Genomic DNA, 9,013 nt, shown 5'->3' on the forward strand with positions numbered 1-9,013 from the left:
CCAGAAGAACAAAGAAAAAAAGTCATATATTTGTGCATTATTTTGATCACCCAGTGAGGCGTGACAAGAGATATCGTGAACATGAGGGGGGAAAGAAAATCCTTAAATGTCATTTTACTTTGAAAGTTTAGTCCTGTCCAATAGGAGTTTCTCACAGTAGATATTTTGGCATGAAATAGGAGAAGGAGTCACGACTTTGAGGATAGCTCTGTTTTATTTGGAGTCAAAGTGAGCCGTTATCATGGCCCTGAAAGTGAAGCAACTAAATTTGGATCCAAACACTATTGCGTGTTGTTATTTATACAGTGCCGTGCTTCGAGGTCATAATCAAGAGAGAACAAAAACACCAAATAAATGTGTATTTATATTACTGTTTATATAGAGATTTATATATTATATATACTGTAAGTAACATATATTCTGTTTCTGTGCTCCCTTTCTTTTGACATCAAGGCAAATTCCTTATTTGTGTACAAACTTCTATTTCTGATGAACAAAAGTCCATAGTGCAGGAAGAATGGATATAAATTAAACTCCGGGGAAAAGCTGAGAACATATGGGAGCCATAAGGCACTGGAAGGAGACACACTAAATTCACACGACATAGAGGAGGGTAAGAAGGCAAAGGTGAACTCAATCAGGCACTATGGAGGGCAGGAACAAAACAAAGAAATGGAAGTAATGGGAAGCTACGCAAAGAACTACCTTTCAAATTAAAACAGGAAGTATAAGAAGAAGAAAAAGAGCAGGAAGATCAAATAAGAAAAAAAAAACTGTCAAGAAAGAAGACAAAGACCAGAAGACCTGTTACCTATTCCTGAATCAGAGATCGAGCTGCCATACAGTGCTTTGGATTAGATTAGTGTTTTCATTACTGTGGCTAAATGTCTCGACTAAAAATGCACGACAAAAAGTATTTATATCCCAGTATCACTACATCAGTCTGACCTGGCTTTCTGGTTGTAGTTGACACACCCTTTCCACCTCTCTCCATGTACATCATTAGAGGCTGTCCTTCAAAACTTGTCTTTAGGCCTCATCATATCTACAAGTCAAAGTCTCAACATGACACGTCATCTTTTTTAGAATGTTTTGCGCATCTCGCGGCTTCTGAACGGAGCCCCAGCTGGTTATCTGGTTTTGGTTTTGGTGGGTGAAAGTGTGGTCTCTCCATCCTCCTTCAGCAACCAACACAGCTGCTGTGCTAGTAGTACAGACTAAAGCTTGAAAAAAACACCAAGCAGGCAGATGGATGAGTTTTCTATTATTCTCTTTTGTCTGGTTTGTTGTGGGTGGTGACACACAGTTTCTTTGCATCACGTCCACTATCTCTCAGGTGCTGCAGGGCTGCGGGTATCTCCCGAACACATGCTGGTTCTGTCCGTGCTGGTTGCTTGTGATGGGTGGTGTCGTATTTTTTATTTTTTTGCTCTCTCCAGGTGACACAGTTTGCACAACATGCCTTATTCCCTGATGGCCTCCCAGCTAAACACCCTGTGTCATTTACACAGGTGCATTCATTGTTTACACTACGCAACCCGAGTAACCATCCACGCATGCAGACTAACACTCACACCTTTCTCACACACGACACAGAAATACATCACGAGGGCCGCTGGGAGAGATATAAGTCACATTAAATTTAAAAAACAAAACAAAAAATCCTTCACATCCACTGATTTGAACTTTTTCACTGTAAAATAAAAGAGGTGGAAAATCTGCCTCAGAGTAAAAACAGAGTTAAAAACAGGAACTCCACTCAGATCATTCTCTCTGCAGACATCAGGGACCACGTGCCGGTCCACCTGTGGGGTTTGTGTTTAGTGGCCATGATCTATTCTCATATTAACTGTGCTAAAAGCGGGAGCTATGATCTGGGCCACACTCATTTAGGTCAGCAGCAGTTCAGTCAAGTCTAAAAGCATTATTCACTGCTTTCTTGTCGTGGCCGCTGGGAGTTTTTCACAACTCTCACAGCTGCTGTTTTCACTTCCCCGTTTCCCACCGTGGTCACTTCAAACCCTCCTGACCTAGCGTTTTGGATGCTTGCTTGCTTTTTGCTCTGTCCTGTTTGTACTCCAAACTGTGGAGAGACCCAGCAACATGTAGGTGCAGACACCAATTTGTGTTAAGAGCATGTTTTTGGTGCTCTCTTTGTGTTTGTGCTGGTTTATATGTGTGTGTGTGTGTGTGTGTGTGTGTGTGAGTGACAACAGGTGCACCTTTGTTGCATCCTGTTGCACAGCTGCTGCCCTGCTTGTTGTCTCTTCAATGAGTGTCAGAACATACAGCAAGCCATCGGTTCTTTCAGGTTAGGGGTTGTTATACCATTTTTATAGCTTATGCATAAAAACATGTGGGCTTATATTTTGGGTAGGGTGCCAGTTATAGGACAGAAAACGATCAGTGTCTTGCCCACAGCCAGTGAATATTCACAGCTGTTCACATCATGGTTTGCAAACTTTTGTATACTATAGATGCACTAATAACAAAGCTCTGCAGTCACTCATCTGTCTGCAACCCTGCTAGTCTAATGTTTCCCTCACTTTGGTCCAATCGTGTTCTTGCCTGAGTTCTCTGAGCCAATCGGCCTCTAATCCACGTGTTTTAAATCTCAGTGCCCTCCTGCCATTCTGCCTTCCAGATTTTCATTCATGTGACCCACCACCTCCCCATCTTCATCTCTTCCTGACTCGTTAAGATCCACTTTATCTTATCTCATCTAGACTCCAGCAGGTCAAATAATACTTCCATCCATTGCTCTGTTATGTAGCTTCATGAGTCTAACTGCCAAATAATTTATCCCTCAAACTCCGAATTTCCCTTATGTATGGCACACATCAAACATAAACATACCAACAAAACATGACACAATAAAAGTATTAAATAGGATTATTCTTAATAGGAAATCAAAGTTCTTTATTTTTTAACTATAGTAAGATGTTGCTATGTCTTGATGCATTCTCAATCATCCAGGAAAGTAAATCTCCAAAAGTTGATTCTGTTCATCTGGACGTAGCGTTTTGTGGGAGAAACGTTTCGTCACTCATCCAAGTGACTTCTTCAGTCTCAGCTGACTGCAGGTTTCCCCAACCTTATAAACAGTACATTTACATTATGACTGAAACCAGCCCACTGAAGGAACAATGGGCTCGGAGGTCAGTTCCTTAATCATAATTATGCAAATTCTCATGACCATTGATCAACAACCACTGACCAAAACCCACTGATCAATGGCCATTGGTACCATTCACAGAGAGTTGGGGAATGGCTGCAATCACAGCATTGTAAAAGATGGCAAAAGACTTCTCACTGATCAATGGCCATGAGTACATTTTACACAAGTAAAATTGGCAGCACGGTGGCACAGTGTTTAGCACTGCAGCGTCAAAGCAATTAGGTCCTGGGTTCAGGTCGGGTTCTTTCTGTGTGCAGTGTTCGTGTTCTCCTTGTGTATGTCCGGGTTCTGTCCGAGTACCTCTCACAGTCCAAAGACATGTAATTAGTGGGGTTAGGTTAACTGATGATTTGAAATTGCACACAGACAGTGACAGACTGGCAACCTGTCCAGTGTGTACCCCGCCTCTCGCCCTATGGCAGCTGGGATAGGCTCCAGACCCCCTCGCGACCCTGAATTGGATAAGTGGAAGAAAATGGATGGATGCATAAAATAAAATAAAATAAAATAAACAAAAGCAGAAAGAATGAAAGCCAATAAATACAAATAAACATCTAGATATATGCATGGAAATCACATTTTCCATGCAAGTTGCCTGGAAATGATTCGATTTTGAAGTTTTCCTCAGTATTACATGCAGTGCCATGGTTACAGGGTGTTTGTGGATTTGTGAATATATCTGAGTTTGTCTTCCTGTTGGTGTTTCATTCTCTGGTTTAATAATTCTAGATTCCTGTTTTGATTTTTTTTAAATTATTATTATTGCAGTAGTTAGATCTGTTTAACAGTGATATTCTTGAGACTTGGATTTCTGTTTTTACTCTGTGGATTTCCTAGCTGGTGTTTTGTGATGTTGTGTTTTCCATTATTATTCTGGCTTATCTCTTTAGCTCTGGCATATCTTATATTGTGTCTCTTTTTATTTGACTTTAGTTTGTAGTGGTGAATTTAGTTTTGTGATGTATTTAATTTTGATTTACAGCTTGTCTGTTATTTCTTGTAGCAGTAATTATAGCAGTTGCTTTCCCTTTCTTTCTGTCTGTCCCTCCTGTCTTGTTTCATTGTTTCATTGTTTCAGCTTTGGCCCTTTTCTGTTTTCTTGTCTTACACAGTGTTAGTATTTATGCCTGTATGAATATTAACAGTTTGTTTATTTCCTCTTTTATTCTGAAGGATAGTTTTCTTTTTTTTTAAGTTACTTACTTCCTGGATTTTGCCCTTCTTTGTGATTGTCTGCTCCCCTTTGAGTTTCACCTGCTGTTAGCTGTTTCCTCAGGTGCCTGTTCCCTCCATAAGGGCTCTGCGTATACACTGTATGGTCCTGTGTCTCCATCCTCTTTGTAGCGTTTCTGCTGTGCTACTCCACTGGTGATCCTGTGGTTCACCTGTTTATTGAGTCAGGACTTTGGATTTTTTTGTTTTCTATGGAAGTTTGCCAACAGACTAATAAACGCTTGCTTTTAGCTAATTTGTCTGGATAGTGTCCTGCATTTGGATTCTCTCTTCATCGCTATCCTTGGCATCCGCTGACAGTTATCTTTATATTCATTGCTACTTACAAAAATAAGAACTGCTAATGGCTGGTACAGCATGCTTTTAGAGGTATCACTTTGAGAAAACGTAAGCAACTATAGAGAGAACGGGACAACAGCATTAACTCTTTATTGTCGACATAATAAGAGTCATTCAATGAGCTTCTAGGATGTGGGCCTCCTGATACTTTTTACTTTTCCATCATCTTTTTTTTGTTTTGGAGCTTTTTTGTTATACTAACACTGTAACCTTTGGCACTGCACTATACACATTAATATTGACTTTTTCTACATGTGATTGAATTACATGATTTTTTTTCACCCTGCAGATGAGGTGTTTTAAAGCTTTTCTTCTTCATAAAGGTCTCTAATCGAATGGTGGTGTGGTGGTTTCCCATTCACCTAACAGTAAGAAGGTCCTGGGTTTAAATCCAGGCCTTTCTGTGTTTGCATGTTCTGTCTGGGTACTCCTGCTTCCTCCCAAAGATATACATGGTTAGATTAGCTGGTGAGTCTAACTGTGAGTCTGACTGTGAGTGTAAATGGTCTGTCTCTGTAACCGACTGGGGAGCTGTCCAGGGTGGCCTTCACTCTGTGGCAGCTGGGATGGGGCCCAAGCCCACCTGTGGTCCTGAATTGGATAAGCAGAAGAAAATTGGAACTGGAACTGTTTTTTTGACCATCCCAGTTTAAGTCTCAGACCATTTTGAGCTAAGCGTATCACCATTTCTTTGTCTTTCAAGCGGACATGAATTAAGAAATGGGACAACACCTCAGCTAGAGTTTCTACTGAGAGAGAACAAACAGCCGAGCCTTCCAAAAAAGCCAAGAATGTGTCATCAGCTGCAGTGCTACTGTAAAATAACACTTAAGCATATGTTATGTTAAGTGATAGTGGGGGCCTAGCATTATCTCAGCAGTGAAAAATGAGCTCTAAATGAGCTCCACTGAGCTATTAGGGTAATTGTAAATGATGAGCTGAGTCTTTTGGTGTGTGGTGAAATCTGGTAAAGAATAGAACACAACAATCACAAAGGTTCAAATTCTCAGATCAGAGGGAGGTTGGGTTAATGTTCATGTATTACATTAATTTTTAAAAAACATTTGTTATTATCTGACAGGAGTTTAAGTATCAGAAGAGAAGACAAGCCATTTAAAAACAATGTGAAATATAGTAAAGTATATCTTTATTTTATCAGATTGGCGCTTCGATTGATAAATTTGTCAAATTTATTTTCTCACTGAGCTTTCAATTCAAACGGTGCACACAGAAATAAACCACCAAATGGGAATCTTGCACCAAAATGTTGATGCGGCTGCCTAGAAGTTGTAGAAGTCATGTAGCATCTCTGCTAACAACATTGTGAGTCATCAATAACTGATCTCGACCCACGTCGACTCGATAGAACCCATATTTAAATAAATAAGCTGACTTTGTACACGTTCTGTCTGAACACACAGCTCCGTGGATCTTAATTTTTGCCTTAATCATCTTAATCTTTCACCTTTCATCATATAAAAGCTGTGCCACAGTAATAAGCAACAGTGCATTTTCTTATACCGAATCAATGTAACACTTTGAGTTTACCAGATTAATGTACCTTGCTGCATGCTCCTCTGGCCTTGTTTTATTAAAGGAAAGTGTATCAAAAAGAGAGCTGAACAGTGTTTAATTCCCAAAAAAAGGAATGAAAAATAAGGAAAAAGAGAAAGTGTCCAGAGAAAGGACAGATGAGGACACCGGTGTCAGAGTTAATGAGGGACTCGACCTTTGAACTGCAGGGTCATTAGGAGCTCTGTGATGCAGTGTGGTGACAGATTACAGCCCTTATGTTACTGCTCAGCTATTTAGCACAACAGACTGCTGGACCTGAAAAGGCGGCAGATTGACGGACAGATTGATTGACGTGTGGATTGATCGCTTTGGATTGATGTCGATAGATGACTTTGGACGGCTAAGTTGTTGTAGTTGGATTCTTAGTATTTCAATTTTTGTTTTGCTGATTTTGCTGATTCACAGAACACAAATCTGTTCCTGGATATTTGATGACACTGAAATTGTCCATAAACTTGGACATAAAGGCATGCTTTTCCTGTTTATTTTTGGCTCTGGAATGTGGAAATTCCAATGTAGACCCTCAGCCCCTTTTCATTTAGAAAAGTTCCCATAGCCAGCCTCATACTCTCCACAAGCCTTTCTTGCCGGAATGAAAACCCTCCCTTTCACTCTGTTCTTCCTGGAACCTCCCATTGCACCCCCCACAACACCCCACCCCCCTCTACACTAAACTTTTCTTTTTTTTTTCTTGGAGGGACTTTAAAGAGGAATGCCATTCAACACATTCAACCACGCGCCCCCAAATCTCTGCTGCAAACATGTTCCCACTGATACTCTCAAAGAATTAATTGCTCCAAATAATCTCACCATCTGGTTGTGGAGGTTCATACTTACGGGGCTGCTTGCATAGCAGTGGCTGGGGCCTATTCAGATGCTCGCAACACTGCTGTGGTGCAGAGAACGAGAGATGGACAGAGAAAGGTGGCGAGGCTTGCCAGGAGGCTGAAAAGAGGAGAGAATGACAAAGACCACCATCTGCTCCTTGTCTTTTTTGTCGGCGACCCCAGACGCCAGCAGAGACCCGGCATCACTATGATCCAACTACAGACCACTGACTGGAATGTTGTTGAGAGAAAAGATGTGGAGAAGGAGCAACGGCGTAAGAAAGAAATGAAGAAAAGAGTCTTGAGAACACGAGGATTTCACATCTCTCATCATCACTTCAGGAGTTTCTTTCCACTTCGGGCAGGTCTTTGCTACACTTGTGCATTTCTTTAAAACATCATCCAAATGTTACGCAAATCAGGTGAAAATTCTCCAAGGCTAAAGGTTACATTTTTGTGTCACCCCCTCCGAAAATCACATAAAAACCCCAACAGATTTACAAGCATCACGAGAAGCTGTTGAGGCGTAGGATCCACTCATGAAGATGACTACAGACTCAAACCAAACTTTGGTTTATTTACTGAACTTAAAATCCACTTTTGCTACTTACATTGATGATTATTTGGAAATGTGCACTGTTGAAAATGTAGACGAAATCAAACATTCTCCGTTTGTCTGCAGGATGCCTGTAAAATAATGTCTCCATGAAGACAGAATAATTCATCTAGTCCAGTGAGCAACGCACACGATGTTCATTTGATGATTTCGAAAGCCACACAGGGAGTCACACAAATAGAAACTAATGTGTTAGTTCCAACTGTGATCTGAACTCTCTGCTACATTAACACAAAAACTGCCAATTTGGTGGAATCCGACATGGTGGAAAGTTGCTAAATCTTGCCACAACGATGATGCCAGCAATGCCATCCTCATTAGCTGTATCTTTTAATAAAGAAACAAAAGTCTGAATCTCAAATTTCTGAATAGTTATAATCTGCAGCTCTACTTCACAGTGCATCTTCTGTTCTGTCTTTGCCCCCTCACCCCAACAAGTCAGGGCAGATGTCTGCTCCTACCTGAGCCTGGTTTTTCCAGAGGTTTCTTACTGTTAAAAGGGAGTTTTTCCTTTGCATTGTCACCAAGTGCTTGCTCATAGGTTATATGATTGTTGGGATCTTCTCTTTCTTACAATATAAAGTACCTAGAGCCAACTGTTGTTGTGATTTAACAGTGTATAATTAAAATTGACTTGAATCGAACTGAATGGTTGGGTATTCTGATAAAGCCCTAAGTGGAATTACTCATGGACTTGAAAGTGCTAATTGTTCAAATATAACAAACACGTTTGTAGAAGGAAAGGTACCACCTGTTTTCCCCCACACTTTTCCAGATAAAATTAAATAAACTAAACAGTGTTGAAATTTTCATTGTTATATAGAAAAAGGCCACACTAGAAGTGCTGTGTTAAAATAATATATATATATATATATATATCCATGATTTTAGGCTATAAGAAAACCATTTTATGTTCCAATTGTTAGAACAATGGAGATGTTGTGCAATTTGCAATTTCCAGTTTAGCATTTATGTGAGAAACAGCTTTACTCTGTAGATATATCAAATATAATATTAGATAAATATAATTGGAATTCAACAGTCAATTCTTTAATTTGAATAACAAACAACTGTAAGGAAACATTAATGGTTTATGGTGGTAACAACATCTTCAGAAAGCCTTGCTGTGCTGTTTTTTGGAGACTTTGAATTCAAATGTGCTTGTGTTGCTTAAATGTTCTATAGGCTATAAATAAAATAGACATGACTGTCAACATAAAAAGGTTCAGACATTTTTCATGGTGC

Source organism: Pundamilia nyererei, unplaced genomic scaffold, assembly GCF_000239375.1.
Source record: "Pundamilia nyererei isolate P.nyererei 1_Seehausen unplaced genomic scaffold, PunNye1.0 scaffold00125, whole genome shotgun sequence".
Taxonomy (NCBI): domain Eukaryota; kingdom Metazoa; phylum Chordata; class Actinopteri; order Cichliformes; family Cichlidae; genus Pundamilia; species Pundamilia nyererei.